At 47.4% G+C, this 18136-nt stretch overlaps 1 protein-coding gene across 1 annotated transcript in view; it reads left to right on the top strand.

Annotated features, from left to right (window-relative positions):
• Positions 1 to 319: 319 nt before the first annotated feature.
• ALPL (alkaline phosphatase, biomineralization associated) overlaps positions 320 to 18136 on the top strand; it is a 68881-nt gene continuing 51064 nt past the window's right edge. Inside the window, exon 1 of the mRNA XM_049772034.1 lies at positions 320 to 471. The gene's annotated coding sequence lies outside the window, so the exon portion shown is untranslated. The remainder of the gene's footprint in view (positions 472 to 18136) is intronic.

Raw genomic sequence — 18136 nt, 5'->3', positions numbered from 1 at the left:
CACCTGTCAGCGCTCAGGGGTTCCTTCTGGCTCTACGCTCAGAAATAGCCCCTGGTAGGCTCGGGCGGGGGGACCCTATGGGATGCCAGGGATTCGAACCACCGTCTCCTTCTGCATGCAATGCAAAAGCTCCAACCTCCGTGCCATCTCTCCGGCCCCCCCGAGAGCCCCAATTTGGAGCCCGAAGGCGCCATCCCGCTTGCCTCCAGCAGGGAGCGCTCTCAGCGCGCGCGGCCCGGGGCCGGGGCGGGGGCGGGGGCGGAGGGTCCCGCGCGGGGGCGGGGGCGGGGGCGGGCGGGCGTCCTGGTCCCCACTTGGGTCCCCGCGGCCGCCTTTAAAAGGCCGCGGGGGAGGTGGCCCGGGTAGCGTGGTGGTGCTCCCGCGATCCTTGCATGCGCGCCGGCTGCTCCCCCCCACCCCCGGCACCCGACTAGGACAGACAGACCCTCGCTTTCCACCAACTCTGCGCGGGTAAGGATTCGGGGTGCTCTCCCCAGCTCCCGGGGACCCCCGATCGCTGGAGCAAGCGGCTCCTCCCACAGCTGTGAGCTGGGCTATTGCAAAGCAGAGCCCTGGGGATCCCCACAGTGTACCGGCTCTAGCCCGTCGCTGCAGTAGGAGTTTTCCTGCACTGCACCCCGAATCACAGCCTTTCCCCCCTTGTGCTGTGACTTGAGCACCCCCTGGGATGCAGATCGAGGGACACCCCTTTCCTGCTCCTATCTGTCTCTTACTTCTTCTCCATCCCCTGGCTGGACCCCTGGCTGGCTGGTCTGTCCCAGAGAGGTTCAAACAAACTGGGGTGCTAGGAGAGGGAAGGGGTGGATGGACTCTGGGTTGGGGGTATTCACTCCAGATAGATGGATAGATGGATGGATGAAGATAGATAGATTATTGAACCCTGACTTTGTGAGAAGCTCTAATCTAAGCAGTGTATGAGCTCCTCCAATCCTCATAGCCATCTATCTCAAAGTCCCCAAGCTGTGAGAGACTGTACCCCCACACCCCTGCACCCCCAACCCTCCACCATCTTGGGTCTGCACAGGTGTGATGTGGGTTGCACAGCTGGGGGGCTCTCTGGCTGGGTCTAGGTAAGAAGGTGTTAAATGCATGATCACAATGGGAAGGCGGGAAGCTGAGCAAAGTCCCTTTGTCCCCCCCAACTTTTGTCTCTCTGACTCCTTTTCAGGACTTAATGGAGCTGGGAGGGAGGGGACTTTTCACAGGCTCTGGGAGGAGGTGGGGAAACCTCCGGGGATCAAAAGACACCCCCCCCCCCGGTAGTTTTCAGGCCAGAAAGGACCCTTGGAGCATTAGGAAAAACTTTTAACTCTGGGTTGTCGAGGTTGGCTCCCCACACGGTGAAGATGAGGTGACTGAGGACTCAAAATGGGCTCTGTGTGTGTGTTGGGCGCACGCACACTTCTTGCATCACTGCCCATTGTACAAGGGCTTTCTTAGGGGGTCCTTAGCTATAGTATGTGGCTTTTTTGCCTTGCATGTGTCCAACCTGGGTTTGATTCGCAGCAACAGAGTCCCTGGAACTCATGTGGAGTGACACATGGGCACAGAGCCAGGAGTAAGCCCAGTATGCCACCCCTAAAACAATAACAAAAAAGAGGTGCTTCAGGAAACAGATAGTAAGCCCAGCATTCACACACAGGCTTACCTTCAATGGCTACCTATCTCCAGTCTACTGTACCAGAAAGGTGGGGAACCAATCCTTAATTCCTTCTTCTGGCCATTTGCTTCAGTTTTTTGTTTGTTTGTTTTTGGGTCACAACCGGCAGTGCTCAGCAGTTACTCCTGGCTCGGTGCTCAGAAATCGCTCCTGGCAAGCTCAGGGACCATATGGGATGCTGGGATTCGAACCACCGGCTGTCCTGAAAAGGCTGAGTGTGAGGCAAACTCCCTTCAGCTATGCTATCTCTCTGGCCCCTGCTTCAATTTTTTTTTGGGGGGGGGGTCACACCCGGCATACTCAGGGGCTGCTCCTGGCTCTACACTCAGAAATCACTCCTGGAAGGCTTGGGGGACCCTATGGGATGCCGGCATTCGAACCACCGTCCTTCTGCATGCAAGGCAAATACCTTACCTCCATTCTATCACTCCAACCCTTTTTCAGATTTTTAATGCATCCATCCTGGGTCATCCACTTTCCCCTGGTTTCCATTATTCACAACCCCCTGCCCCCCATTTCCTCCTGAGCTCTATCTGTGCCTCTCTGAATTGCTGGAGTGAAGCTGGACCTGACTTCCCTGTAGCCCCCAAGTAGGACATGCTTGGGGAGGGTGCCTGTGATCCTGGCCCACTTCCCAGATGGGGAGACTGTGCCTCTCAAAAGATTATGAGAATAAAACTGAACGGGAACCAGAAACTCCCAAACTTCAAAACAGCCACCGGCCTTTGCACCAGCTGAATACTTTTTTAGGTGTGGGGAAGGAGCAGTAACTCCTCCAGACATTTGGATAATGCTTTTCTAGGTTCTGCTTCTTTTTTTTTTTTTGGTTTTTGGGTCACACCCGGCGTTGCTCAGGGGTTACTCCTGGCTGTCTGCTCAGAAATAGCTCCTGGCAGGCACAGGGGACCATATGGGACACCGGGACTCGAACCAACCACCTTTGGTCCTGGATCGGCTGCTTGCAAGGCAAACGCCGCTGTGCTATCTCTCCGGGCCCGCTTTTCTAGGTTCTGATACTGACAGTTCAAGACAGGAACCTGGCAATTGGCAAGGAAGGGAAATAAAATGCAATAACGTGGATCAAATTAATGAGCATTTGCTCTTATTTATTTATTTATTTATTTATTTATTTTGGTTTTTGGGCCACACCCAGTGATGCTCAGGGGTTACTCCTGGCTCAGAAATTGCTCCTGGCTTGGGGGGCCATATGGGACTCCGGAGATGGAACCGAGGTCGGTCCTGGGTCAGGTGCCTGAAAGGCAAATGCCCTATCACTGCGCTATTGCTCCTTATTAAAAGAGATGGTGGGGGTGGGTGGGTGCGGGGAGCAAAGAGATATACAGCAGATAGGGCAATTTCCTTGCATGCAGCCAACCCAGGTTCACTCCTGGCCAAGCCAGAAGTGATTCCTGAATTGCAGGGCCAGGAATAATCTCTGAAGTATTTCTGGGTGTGACCCAAAACACAAACATCCCCAAAAACAAATCAAAAAAGAGGGTGGAAGGAGCTAATCCTTCCCATGCAGAAGCTCTAGATTCAATCCCTTCAGCTCTGCAAGTCCCTGAGCTTAATGGGGTGTGGCCCCAAAGAAAAAAAGTTGAATTTAAGACTAAAGAGAAAGTGCCTTCCTGTGACCTGGGATAAGTTCTGTTCCTTTTGTGGCACAGTCTTTTCCCAGATCGCTGAGGAGACAATAGAGTCCAGGTGCAAGGTTTGTGATCTGGGGATATGTTTGCAGTGGTTAGCCAGTGCCTGTGCTGAAGAAAATAATGACTGCAGTCAGATCTAAGGGTTCTCTTTTTCTTTCTTCTCTTTTTTTTTTGGCCAAAGTTCTGGTGGGGCTCAGAGGACCATTTAGGATACCAGGGCTCTGACCTCAGTTGGTTGCATGCATCCTACCTGCTGTTCTATTGCTCCTCTATAGCTAGCTCTAATGCCAGCAGAAAATGCAGAGCTGAGACTGGGTGTGAAGTCACCTCAGCCTCTCTACCCTGCCAACCCATCAACTACCTTGGCCCTGGCCCTGTCCATTCCCTAATAAGCTGTGGTGATGGTGGGTATTGTGCCTTCCTTGTCCACTTTTACCTGTCAGACCTAGCCTTGGTCAAGGGCCAAGAGCTGTATGCAGGGAACAGGCCTGGAGCTGGACTTTTTCCAATGCACTCTTCCCTCTGCCTCCTACAGTAGTTTAGTGTAACCCAACGGAAATGGGAAAAGTGGTTAACTCAAGCTTTCACCTGTCTTGAGATTTGATGCCTGCGTGTGATGAACTCTGTTGGAGAGGGAAAGGTGAACTGTCCAAGGATACCAACTGGGACCTGTGCCTGGACCCAAGTAAATTTCAAGTTTAGGGAGCTGCATGTTGTACTCATCTCTGGGCTTGAATTCTCCTTTTCAAAGGAGACTGCACTTTGAGTTACCCCAAATCAGTGCTTGGGGTTATTCCTAGCATTGCTTGTGGGGGGATGCATGTGGTGCTAGCATCAAACTTGGAATTCCTTTCTGCATGCAGAGCATAGCTGAACTGTCTCCCTGGCCTGGATGATACCCTTAATCCAAAGGGGAGACCCAGAGATCTTCTTTTGGGTCCAGGATGGGGAGATAGATAATACAGTGGTTAGGGCATGCCTGGGTTTGATCTTCAGCACCGCAGGGCCTGCCAAGCATTTCCGAATTTGGCTCTCGAGGTCCCTGAGCACTGCCAGGGTGGCCCTGGTGGTCCCTGGCACACAGGGCTTCAGCATCACCACATCCTTGGATCCTAGCATTGAACCACTTGATTCTGTTGGCCAAGTAGGTTGGCCAAGCATTGCCGGGAGTGGCCCCACAGTTACCTAAGAACCTCTTGGGAGTCACCCTCCTCTCCAAGAAAAAAAAAAAATAAATAGGTTCAGTTGGAGTTAGTAGTATAAAGCTCAAGACTGGAAGAGAACATTGCAAAGAGAGTGAGCAATCTGGGCTGAAAACTGGCACTCCAGAGTCTCAGCGTGGCCACAGGAATGCTGACTCAGCTTCCAGCATGCTGCCGTGTCTGCAGACTGGAGAGATCCTGTGCCCTGTGAATTCCTCTGCTAGAGATGGCTTCATTTGTAGTTTCTTGGGGTGGGGGGTCAGGGACTAAGCCCAGGGCCTTATTCGTGGTGAAGCATGAGCTCTACCACAGAGTCCCTTGGCTTGACTTCCCTTTCAGCAGGGAGCTGGACAGTAGATTGCAGATTCGTTATCAGCACTACTTGTGACCTAAGTCAAGTCATTTCCCCCCTCTGAGTTTCAGGAATCATCAAGCCTGATAGAGTTGCTGCAAGGGTGGCAAGATCATATAAATAGGGTTTTTGATTTTTTTTAACAACTTGGTAAACCATGGTGTGACCTTCCCTTCACCAATGTCCCCATTTTCTAATTCACCACTCCAACCTCTCCCCTTGCAGGCACAACAACTAAATTTACTTCATATTGTTTGTTACATACAATACAAAGGCAAATGGAGTTATCAAGACTTAGATCAACTCTGGTCAATTGGTAATAATGTCCTATCTTTCTATGGTGTTACTAAAGTCTAAGGATTTACTGGGCTCTGATTGGTGGTACTTAAGCCTTTTGTGTTATTGTTTAGGGTTACTGAGCTTGATGTTCTATGCAACTTTCTTATCAGATTTGCTCTGATCCTAAAGGGCAGATACTACTGTGAAATTTTGAGGTGTTGGGATTAAATCTGGATTTATAGCTCAAACAAATTTTGTGGTTGGCAATTGGATAAGGTTAAGCTTGGCCATTACTTTTTTTTTGGTTTTTGGGCCACACCCGGCGGTGCTCAGGGGTTACTCCTGGCTGTCTGCTCAGAAATAGCTCCTGGCAGGCACGGGGGACCATATGGGACACCAGGATTTGAACCAACCACCTTTGGTCCTGGATCGGCTGCTTGCAAGGCAAAAGCCGCTGTGCTATCTCTCCAGGCCCGGCCATTACTTTTTATTTTTGTTTGTCTGTTTTGTTTTGGGGCCATATCCAGCAGTGCTCAGGGGTTACTCTGGGTCTGTGATCAGGAATAACTTCAGACAGGCTTGGGTGAACCATATGGGATGCCAGATCAAACCTAGGTTAGGTTTGCAGATTGCAAGGTAAATGCCCTAACTGCTGTAAGATTCCTGCGTGGGACAAAAAGGGGAGTATGTCCCTACCCATTCAGAGATAGCCACAGACCAGAGCACTGGAAAGCGTCTATAGCCATCATTTTCTTTTAGTTTAGTAGAGGAGCTAGGCCTTTTTTCTGCCTGGAAGATGGTGGGTGTGGGCCCATAAAAATGTTTTTTTTTTCAACATTCAACTTGATGATGGTCATTGAGAAGTTTATTCCCTATAGGGCAGCATGGGTGTTACTTGCCTTCATTACCCTCAGACAATGTAGAAAAGGCCAGGGTGGAGACTCCCTTTAGTTTACAAAGGCTGGATTATAGGCAAAAGACCAGTTTGGGGGGCCAGAACAATAGTACAGTGGGTAGGACATTTGCCTTACATGCAGCTAATCAGGTTCTATCCCCGACATCCCCTATGGTCCCTCGAGCAGTGCCAGGAGTTATTACCTGAGTACAGAACCAGGAGTGATCCCTGAGCCTTGCTGGGTGTGACTCCACTCCACAACAAACAGACTAGTTTGAGGACTATCAGGTTGGGTTCCAGTTTCTAGCTGTGTGTGACCTGAAGCAGGTCACTTCTCACTGAATGTTGGGTTCAACAGTAAGCCCTCAGCAACCTTTATGTGATGACTTAATGTCCAAAGAACATTCAAGAATGCTCCTTTCCCCCCGCCCCCTGCCTTTCCATACTACCCCCAGCATTTTCATAATTGCTCCCAGAAAAACTTCATGCTTAAAGTTTTCCAGGCGGAAATTCTCAGCCTTACTGTGGCATGAAATCAATTGTTTGCATTTAATTTGACTTCTCAAATTAAGGGGTAAAATTTGAGGAGAGGGTAGGGGGCAGGGTGGGAGGGGAAAGGAGAGGAGGAAAATGAAGTTAAACCAGATGTGTTTCTGTTTAACTCTAGGATGGTGGTTAAACTGGCGAGGCATTACCATCCTGCTTTCTGAATTCCTGTAACCCGGAGTTGGGTTTCTCTAAAAATTGTAGTGTTCCTTCCCAACTGGTGTGGACTTGTCCTCCCCATTATTATTACTATTTTATGTTCATTGGAAGCCACAGCATACTGGCCAGAGAGAAGACCTCACAGATGCTGGGGCTTTCAGACCTGGAAGGGTTTTAGAAGTTGGCCCTGACAGTCCTAACTGGCCAGAGTCAGCCCTTGAGAGGGTAAAGGGCTAGCCCTGGCTCATCCTATATTAGAGGGAACTGAGTTGGACTGAAATGCAGTCTTCCGACTCAAAATTCATGATCTTTGCGAAACTAAGTGTAATATGAAACTTTGAAATGAAAATGGTGTTTCAGGGGCTGGAGCAGTGGGCAGCAATAGGGCGTTTGCCTTGCACGCGGCTGACCTAGTTCATCCCCCGGTGTCCCATATGGTCCTCCAAGCCAGGAGCAATTTCTGAGTTCATAGCCAGGAGTAACCCCTGAGCATCACCGCGTATAGCCCAAAACTAAAAACTAAAAAAAAAAAAAAAAAAAGAAAAAGAAAAAAAAAGAAAGTGATGCTTCATTTTTATAAGTATATCCCTGTATATCTATTTTTTTTTTTTTTTTGAGGATGGGTGTTAGATTACTCTCTGTTCTGTGTTTGGAGGTTAATTCCAGCAGTGCTAGATATGAAGGGCCTGGGATCAAACATGCTTTCAGCCTTTACAATCATCTCCTCAATTTCAAAATTGTTTTTATTTTGCTTGTGGAGGGGAGCTGTTATTGGGACACACCAACGGTGCTCGGGGCTTACTCCTAGCCTTGAGTTCACAGATTACTCCTGGAGGTGCTCTGAGAACCATATATAGTGCCAGGATTGAAGAGGGGTCTGTTGTGTACAAAGCAAGCACCTTAACCTCATGCAATCTCTCCAGTCCCACTTTGGGGAGTGGTGATTTTCAGGAGTTGGACCACACCTAACAAGATGCTCTGGATTCCTGGCTCTTTTTTTTTTTTTTTTTTTGGTTTTTTGGGCCACACCCGGTGACGCTCAGGGGTTACTCCTGGCTATGCGCTCAGAAGTCGCTCCTGGCTTGGGGGACCATATGGGATGCCGGGGGATCGAACCTCGGTCCGTCCTAGGCCAGCGCAGGCAAGGCAGGTACCTTACCTCCAGCGCCACCGCCCGGCCCCCGATTCCTGGCTCTTTAACTGGGAAGTTGGGGAAGTTGTTGCTTGGAGGACAATGTGGTGTGGGGAATTCCTGGACACCCTCCCTTTGTCGTGTTCCTCATCTCCCCTACAACTGCTTTCCTTTAAAAATTCTTTTTGGGCCACACCCGGGACACTCAGGGTTTACTTCTGGCTCTGCGCTCAGAAATCACTCCTGGCTCGGGGGAACCATATAGGATGCTGGAGGTCAAACCAAGGTCCGTCCTACGTCAGCTGCTTGTAAGGCAAATACCCTACCACTTGTGCCACCGTTCCGACCCCTCCTTTAAAAAAATCTTAAGTACAGGGCCGGAGAGATAGCATGGAGGTAGCGCGTTTACCTCGTAATGCAGAAGGTCGGTGGTTCGAATCCTGGCATCCCATATGAGCTTGAGCTTGCCAGGAGCAATTTCTGAGTGTAGGGCTAGGAGAAACCCCTGAGCACGCCAGGTATGACCCAAAAAACAAAAACAAAACAAACAAAAATCTTAAGTACTACAGTACTTTAAGTACCTTTAAAAGATCTCTCATGTGATTTTGTTGTATCAAACTTGGTTTTGGTGAGCACCATTTGATTTTCTCTTCCTTTACTTGTCCCTGCTTGGACACATTCAGTCAGTAAACACAGCAGTTAATAACTCACTCCTGTGAGCCATCTGGGAAGAAAGGGCTTAACTCAGCTCTTCCTGTGGATTTTTTCACCCCACCTCCAGCTGCTGTTTGCTCTGCCTTGTTAGGGAGCACCTGTCCCAGTGGCTCAACCTACCCTGATTGGAAGTTCAGAAATTAGCCCCACACATTACAATACACAAGAAACTAAAGGCTTAAAGCCTAAGTGGGAAATAATAGATACCATCCTTCGCCCTTGCCAGTCCCCAACGTTGCTTCCATCTTTGCAAGATGAATGCCACAATGCATATTTCTACAAAGATTCCTTTATTTCTTGATTTTCCTTGTTGTGGTTGTTTTGGAGCCACATCGGTGACACTCAGGGGTTACTCCTGGCTCTGTGCTCAGAAATCACTCCTGAGTCGGGGGATCATATGGGATGTCAATTGGGATTGAATCCAGTTCTGTCCTGGGTCAGCCGCGTGCAAGGCAAACGCCCTATCACTGTGCTATAGCTCAGGACCTCCATTATTCCTTAATCATTAAGATAAAGCCATTTAGAGGCCAGGTAGATAACATGCTTGGCACATTCTAGACCCCGAATTTATTTCTGGTCCTGCTCCTAGCACTGCCATATGTAGCCCTGTTAGCCTCCTAGTACTGCTGGGTGTTTCCCCTGGTTCTCCAAGCAGTTCCAGTGACTCTAGCACTGCTGACTCACCAGCCTAGCTTTGCTTTGGGTGGCCCTGGGCAATGGAAGACTGTGGGTGTAACTGTTATAAAAATATGGGACCAGAGAATATTACAGTGGCAGGGTGTTGGCTTTGCGTGTTGCCAACCTGAGTTTGATCCTTAGTACCATATATGTGATCCCTAAACGGAGCATAGAACCCGGAATAAGCCCTAAACATCAGGTATGGCTCCCTCCCCCTCCCCCCAGAAAAAGAGGGAGAGTATATATATCTTTGTTTTGACTGTTTTTGTTGCTTTGGTTTTTGAGACACATCTGGCAGTACTCAGAGGGCTGTTCTGGACTCTGATCTTGAGGATTGCTCCTGGCAGTGTTCAGGGGAACATATGTTGCTGGGAATCAGACCTGGGCTCTTCCATGCAAATGCACAGTAAGCATGAGAGGTAATTTGAGGAGCCCTACTTATTATGATGAGTTAACTAAAACTGCAATATCAAGTACTACTTAGGGTATCAGGAATCAAAACCAGGACCTTACATATGCAAGTGCTGTACTGCTGAGTCACATTCCCAGCCCATTACAAAATAAACACTGAGGTGCTGGAGTGAGAGGTTAGGGCATTTGCTTTGCATGCAGCCAACCCAGGTTCAATCTTCAGCATCTTATATAGTCCAGCAGAGGTTTTGTGAAAATGCTACAATTTGGTGGGACCGCATCAATGATACTGGGGCTTACTCCTGGCTCTGCAGTTAGGGGTCACTTCTGGCAGGCTTGAGGAACCATCCATATGGGATACCGGGATTCAAACAAGATTTGACAACATACAAGTTACCCATTCTACTATTGCTCCAGCCCAAATGCTGCATTTCAACTGTTTCCTTTCATCTAAATTAGGATTAACATTTCAGGACTTCCTCTGTCAAAAGACAAAACCAGAGACATAACATAGTCAACCTGGGTTCTAGCCCCAGCATTCCATTTAGTCTCCTAAACATTGATAGGAGTAATTCCTGAATGCAGTTTGACCATTGCATTGAACTTGTTTTCCTTTCCATTTACAGAGAAGGAAACACAGGCTCAAAGGAGTTGAATAGAGGATTTCTCAAGGGTCACAACTGGAAAATGAAATGAGACCTAAATCTTGATCACATGTCTCCCTACCCAATCTAATTAGCATCAGATGGAATTTGGAGGGGAAGGGGGACACACCCATCAACACTTAGGACTACTCCTAGTCAGTGTTGGAAGTGGGACCACATGATGCGATCAGACTCCCACACGCAAAACTGAGCTATCTGCCTAATCCTGGATGTATTTTTTTTCTTTGACAACATTTTATTTATTCCATTCATCTTTTTTAATGTTGTTTGTTTACTTGGGACCACATCTGGCAGTGATCAGGGTTTATTCTTGGCTCTGCACTCCAGGGTTACTTCTGGTGGGCTTGGGGACCATATGGACTATGAGGAATCGAATCTGGATCAGACTTGTGCAAGGAAAATACTCTACTAGCTGTGCTATCAGTCTGGCCCCTTATGTTTTTTGTTTGTTTTGGCTTTTGGGCCACACCCAGCAGCGCTCAGGGGTTACTCCTGGCTCTGTGCTCAGAAATTGTCCCTGGTAGCTTGGGGAACCTTATGGGATGCTGGGAATTGAATCAATGGTCATCCTGGCTTGGCTGTGCTATCTCTCCAGCCCTCTGTTTTTTGTTTGTTTGTTTGTTTGTTTTTGGTTTTTCGGCCACACCTGATGATGCTCAGGGTTTACTCCTAGCTATATGCTCAGAAATTGCTCCTGGCTTAGGGGACCATATGGGATGCCGGGAGATCAATCGGTGGTCCATCCTAGGCTAGCACGTTCAAGGCAGACACTTTACCACTTGCGCCACTGCTCCGGCCCCTGACCAAGTTGTTTACAAAATAGCCATTTCACAGCATCAAATGTTCAAACACCAATCCCACTACAAGAGTGACCTTCCTGTATCCTCAATTTTTGACTAATCTCCCTAGCCCATCACATTGTAGGCACATACAAATTTACTTCATATTGTCATAACACAAAAGCGAATGGAATTATCAAAACTTAGATTGACAACGGTCAAATTTAAATGATGGTTGTATTTCTCCAGGTGTTACTAAAGTCAGTGCTTAAGGATTTCCTGGGCTATAGTTGGTACTAGTTAAGTCGTCTCCTTTATTTACTGGCTCACAGAGCTTTATAGATTTCTATGTAACTTTCCCATCAGAATTTCTATGGTACCATAGGGCTGATAACTACTACAAAGTTTGAAGTGACAAGCACACAGTCAAGATCAAATTTGGTGGCTTGGCAGTTTGCTAAGTAAGGCTGGGTTAGGGAGCTGATTCCAGGAGAATGTCAGGTGTGGCTGTGGGCTGTTATGGTTCATGGAGAAAGGAGAGTCTTTCCTCATCCATTCTTTTTTTTTGTTTGTTTGTTTTTTGGGTCACACCTGGTGGCGCTCAGGGGTTATTCCTGGCTCTCTGCTCAGAAATCACTCCTGGCAGGCATGGGGGAGCATATTGCATACCAGGATTCGAACCACCGTCCTTCTGCATGCAAAACAAATGCCTTGCCTCCATGCTATCTCTCCGGCCCCTCCCCATCCATTCTGAGAAAGCCCCAGAGGTACTAGCCTGGACCAGACTACCTGAGAAGAGACAAGCCATCATTTTCTTTTTCCATGAATATTGTAGCTATTATTGATGTAGTTAAAGTAACATGGCTACAGTAGTAGTCGTATTTATGATGCTTTCATTTTATTCATTTCTAAATCTATTTTTTTTTTTTTGGGTTTTTGGGCCACACCCGTTTGACGCTCAGGGGTTACTCCTGGCTATGTGCTCAGAAATCGCCCCTGGCTTGGGGGGACCATATGGGACGCCAGGGGATCGAACCGCGGTCCTTCCTTGGCTAGCGCTTGCAAGGCAGACACCTTACCTCCAGCGCCACCTACCCGGCCCTCTAAATCTATTTTTATGTCAATGTCATGAGCATATAGTTACTGTACCTCACTATCACCATGGATGTAATGCTGTGCTTATTTGATTTCAGAGGGATCCCTTGTCTTGAGTTTGTAATGGAGATGAGGTGGGAAGCTGCAAACGGGTAACCAGGCAGAGCTGCTCCTGATTGGGCAGGCTTGGCAGGCGTCCTTTTCCCTATATAGCAGGTCTTGGCCTGGACATGCCCTCTTCTCACAGAGAAGGAAATGAATATTTCTAACAGAAAGCATTCAGAGACCCAGAATGGCCTGAATTTGTAGCCTAACTCTATCATTTCATTTAATTTCTCCCTTTTTTTCTTTGTTTTTGTTTTTTTGGGTCACACCTGGCAGCGCTCAGGGGTTACTCCTGGCTTCATGCTCAGAAATCACTCCTGGCAAGCTCAGGGGACCATATAGGATGCTGGGATTCGGACCACCGACCTTCTGTATGAAAGGCAAACACCTTACCTCCATGCTATCTCTCTGGCCCCTAATTTCTCCCTTTTTTTTAAGTTTTTGTTTGTTTGTTTTGTTTTTGTTTTGGGGTCACACATGGCAGCACTCCTGGCTCTATGCTCAGAAATCGCTCCTGGCAGGCTCGAGGGACCATATAGAATGCCGGGATTTGAATCACCGTTCTTCTGCATGCAAGGCAAATGCACTACCTCCATGCTATCTCTCCGGCTCCTCTTTTTTAAAGTTTTAATTTTGGGGCCACACCTACCAGTCCTTAGGGCTTACGTCTAGCTCTGTACCCAAGAAATCACTCCAGACAGTTTCAGAGGACCACATTGGGTGCTGGGCCTCAAACCTGGGTTAGCCACATGCAAGGCAAGCTCCCTATACATTGTAATATTGCTTGGGTCCTAATTTCATTTCTTGTGATCTTTGGGCTATTTATTGGTTTGGACACAGTTACCCATCAGTGCTCAGGGCTTTGGCTCCTGGTGGGGCTCAAGGGTCCTTATGCAATGTCAGCAATCCAACCTGATCCATTACATGCAAGGGACCTTACCCAGTTGGACCTCTCCAACTCCTTTTTTTGTTTGTTTGTTTGTTTTTTTTTGGGTCACACCCAGTGGTGTTCAGGGATTACTCCTGGCTCTGCACTCAGAAATTGCTCCTGACAGGCAATGAGGGGACCATATGGAATGCCGGGATTCAAACTGGGGGGGTCCGTCCTGTGTTGGCCATGTGCAAGGCAAATTTCTTACTGCTGTGCTATTGCTCCGGCCCCTCTCCAACTCCTTTTTATCACTCTTATCTGAGAACCTTGGAGACTTGAGGGAAGTCAGGCTAGTTCCTATATGCTATCACTTACCCATCCTGCACCCCCTGCAGGCAGACATTATTATATTTGGTTTCAGGGCCACCCTTGGCTTTGCTTAGGGAATATTTTTGCCTCTGTGTTCAGCCTACCCCTGGTAGGCTCAGGGGACCATGTAGGATGCCATGACTCAAGCTTGGGTCAGCTGAGTGTAAGGCAAACACCCTACTTGCTGTACTATTGTTCCATCCCCACACCAGACATTATTAATCAATAATATTCACTTTCTTTCAAAGCCTCAGCGTCACTATCTAGAAATATTTTTTAGATATTAAAAAAGATCTGAAGTGCTCAGAGCTTACTCATGGCTCTGTACTCCGGGATCACTCTTAGAGGGACTCAGTGGTGCTGGGGATCAAATCTAGGTTCTAGCTTCCTACACCCTAGTTGTTCTATTATTTCTCTAACCCTGCCTCATGTGCTTCCTGAGTGCAGTCTTCCTTGCAGCCTGATGACTGCTGAATGTAGGTAGACACATAAGATTAAAGAATAGGGGCTGGCAAGATAGCACAGTGATAAGGCATTTGCCTTGTACTCAGCCGATTCAGGATGGACAGTGGTTTGAATCCCGGCATTCCATATGGTCCCCCAAGCCTGCCAGGAGCAATTTCTGATTGCAGAACCAGGAGTAACCCCTGAGCGCTGCTGGGTGTGACCCCCCCCCAAAAAATATGGAAAAATATACTGGAACTGAGAAGTTTAGATAAATCAAAGGGTAGACCACATGTCTAGCATATGAAGGCCTGGAGTTCAATGCCTAACACATTGCCTACCACATCTCACTCTCCCTGAGCACTGGGTGTGGCCCCTATGAAAAAATTTTTTTCAAGAGCTATTTAGATTTAGTTATGTTACAGGGAAAGGGGAGGGTCATGTTTATAGATAACCAGAACTTATCACTGAGGGGCCAAGGAATGGTACAGGAGTTCTGGCAAGACAACTGCCAGAACCCCTGTTAAGATACCACATAATCGGGCCCAGAGAGATAGCACAGCGGCGTTTGCCTTGCAAGCAGCCGATCCAGGACCAAAGGTGGTTGGTTCGAATCCCGGTGTCCCATAAGGTCCCCCGTGCCTGCCAGGAGCTATTTCTGAGCAGACAGCCAGGAGTAGCCCCTGAGCAATGCCGGGTGTGGTCCAAAAAACCAAAAAAAAAAAAAAAAAAAGATACTACATAATTATCTGGAATCCACCAGGACTAAGCCCTGAGCACAGCCAGGTGTGGCCCAAACAAAGGAATAATTTCTGAGAACTGCCCTAAAAAAACAAAACAAAACAAAATAGGTATGGGTTCAGGTCCTGTGACTAAGAGTGCTGACTTATGGGGCTGTGTACAATCCAGGCTTTTTGTTTTATTTTGAGGTCATACCCAGAAGTTCTCAGGCCTTACTCATGGCTCTCTGCTCAGGGATCTCTCCTAGTGGGTCAGGGGACTAGATGGAATCTGGGGATCCAATCTTGGTTACTTGTGTGCAAGGCAAATGCCCTACCTGATATACCAACTCTGTGGCAACCACAACCCAGTGTGTGTGTGTGTGTGTGTGTGTGTGCGCGTGTGTGCGTGTGTGTGCATGCGTGCATGTGTCTTGGGTCACACCTGGCAGCGCTCAGGGGTTACTCCTGGTTCCACGCTCAGAAATCACTCCTGGCAGGCTCAGGAGACTATATGGGATGCCAGGATTTCAACCACCATCTTTCTGTATGAAAGGCAAACACCTTACCTCCATGCTACCTCTCTGGCCCCAACAACCCATGCTTTATGAGTGAAAAGGAAGTGAGTTTCAGATATTTCAACACCCAAATATAATTATGTCAATAGCTATAATAATAAAAATAATAGTGGTAAGAATTAGTAATAGAAAGTGTGTGTGTGTGTGTGTGTGTGTGTGTGTGTGTGTGTGTGTGTGTGCACGCGCGCGCGCGTTTGGCTTTTGGGTCACACCTGGCAGTGCTCAGGGACTATTCCTGGCTCTACACTCAGAAATCGCCCCCTGCAGACTGGGGAACCATATGGGATGCCGGAATTCAAACCACCATCCTTCTTTATACAAGACAAACACCCTACCGCTGTGCTATCTCTCTGGCCCCAGCTCTTAGAAATTGTTAACCAAGCCACAGTGTCAAGTGCTCTGTATACACTCATATCTTTATTATAGCCTACTTTTGTTTTTTTATTTTTGGATCATGCCTGGTGGGGCTCAAGGCCTTACTCCTGGCTTTGAGCAGAAAGATCATTCAGTGGTACTCAAAAGTGGTACTTGGGAAAATTAAGCTCTGAGAATAGACTAATTTCTTAAGAGTTAACATTTTTCAGAGGGTTGATGGGATGGGGGATAGCTGCTAGGTTGTGTAGTAACTTGGCATGCTCTGGATCAATCCCTAGCAATACATGTTTTTCCAAGTGTGTGATCCCTAAATACTAAGTTGTATGTTGGCTCAAACTTTTTTTTTGTTTTTTTTTTGTTTTTTTTTGGGTCACATCTGGCCGCGCTCAGAGTTACTCCTGGCTCCACGCTCAGAAATCGCTCCTAGCAGGTTCGGGGGACCATATGGGATGCCGGGATTCCAACCACCGACCTTCTGCATGAAAGGCAAATGCCTTACCTCCATGCTATCTCTCCATCCCCTAGGCTCAAACTTTTTAATAAAAATTGTTCCTTTTTGTTCTTGGTGATACGTCAGTAGTGTGTGTGTATGTGTGTGTTTGTGTGTGTGTGTGTGTGTGTGTGTGTGTGTGTGTGTGTAATTCCCAATAGTACTGGTGAGAACAGGTAATTGCTGGGAATGAAACCACAGAAAAGACATGTTCCTGTTGAGCTTTCTTATCCCAATCTTTTATTTTAATTTATTTTTGGTTTTTGAGCCATACCTGGCTGTATTGAGCTTATACCTGACTATGTTCAGAGATTACTCCTGGCAGGACTCAAGGAACCATAAACGTACTGGGGATGACCCAGTTGGTCATTTGCAAAGCAAGCACTACCCTCATTCTATCTCCTCATCTCTCCTGCCCAAATTAAAAAAATTTTAACCTGGGGCTGGAGAGATAGCATGGAGGTAAGGTGTTTGCCTTGCATGCAGAAGGACGGCGGTTTGAATCCCGGCATCCCATATGGTCCCCCGAGCATGCCAGGAGAGATTTCTGAGCGTGGAGCCAGGAATAACCCCTGAGTGCTGCCGGGTGTGACCCAAAAACAAACAAAAAATTTTTTTAACCTTGTCTGTTTTATTTATATTTTGTATTCCCACTTTATCTTCCTTCCCTTAACATTCTTTCTCCCTTTTCATCAGGTAACCTTACTTCTATTAATCAAACCATTCATATTTTCTTTTTGGAGAGATGTAAGTAGGGAGGGTGATGGGACACCCCTGGCAGTACATTGAGACTATTACTGGCTCTGCTCTGGACTGACTGACCATTGGCAGTGCTCAGGGAGTCATATGATGTGCTGGAATCGAGTAAGATCATGGTCATCACATCCTCATGCATAGCAAGTGCCTGCTAACCATACTATCTCTCTTACTTCTTGTTAGCATATTGGGGGGGGGGGAGAATCATAGTTGGATCATACAGTGCTGGAGATTAATTTTGGGACCATAGAGAACATGTTCTCTATCCCTTTCGTGCATTCCCTTGTTCATTAATTTTATGTCCTTAGAATGCACATGAGGTGAAGTCTAGTATTTGTCTTTTTTCTTCTAATTTATCTCATTTCAGTGTCTTCTATTCTATTGCAGAAGGAAACTTCCTTTCTTTTCAGCTGAACAACTATCATTGAAAAATGTGTCGGGCCCGGAGAGATAGCACAGTGGCGTTTGCCTTGCAAGCAGCCGATCCAGGACCAAAGGTGGTTGGTTCGAATCCCGGTGTCCCATATGGTCCCCCGTGCCTGCCAGGAGCTATTTCTGAGCAGACAGCCAGGAGTAACCCCTGAGCAATGCCGGGTGTGGCCCAAAAACCAAAAAAAAAAAAAAAAAAGAAAAATGTGTCACATTTATCTAGGGCCCCCTTACATTAGCTATTGCAAATAACGGAAGAATGCTGCTGGCATGTTTGTGACACTTATTATTTTTAAGCCAGATGGCAGCTTTACAATTTTATTAACATAATACAATGTACCCAATGACTGTCTCTTTGGAATTGGTGACTTTGATGGCCAGCTGGACTGCTCTGTCCACAGTTGCTTTGTGATTCTCGGAAGAGGCATCCTAAGCAGTCACAGCACAATAAGATTAGTTGCATATCATCACCTCAAACTCCTTTATGTGTGGACCAAGAACTTGAAGAAGCTGCTGGGAAATGTGTACGTTGTCTTGTTGCTCCCAGAAGTGATGCTGGGCACCAAGATCTGTCCCTTGAATCTTCGACACACTCTGTTGTCAATGCCTCTGGTCTTCTACCAGTTCTGCTTAATCTTGTCCTAGTGGTTGGACAAGTACCTGATGAACCTTATGATGTCTAAAATTGAACCCAGGTCTTTTCATGCAGAGCATGTGCTCTTTCAGCTCTCCCTGGCCCCACGCTCCACATTTTGCAAGTTAT

The sequence above is a fragment of the Suncus etruscus genome, chromosome 4 (genome assembly GCF_024139225.1).
Source record: "Suncus etruscus isolate mSunEtr1 chromosome 4, mSunEtr1.pri.cur, whole genome shotgun sequence".
NCBI lineage: Eukaryota > Metazoa > Chordata > Mammalia > Eulipotyphla > Soricidae > Suncus > Suncus etruscus.
The sequence above is the reverse complement of the archived record's forward strand: the minus strand, read 5'-3'. Positions and strand labels throughout refer to the sequence as shown.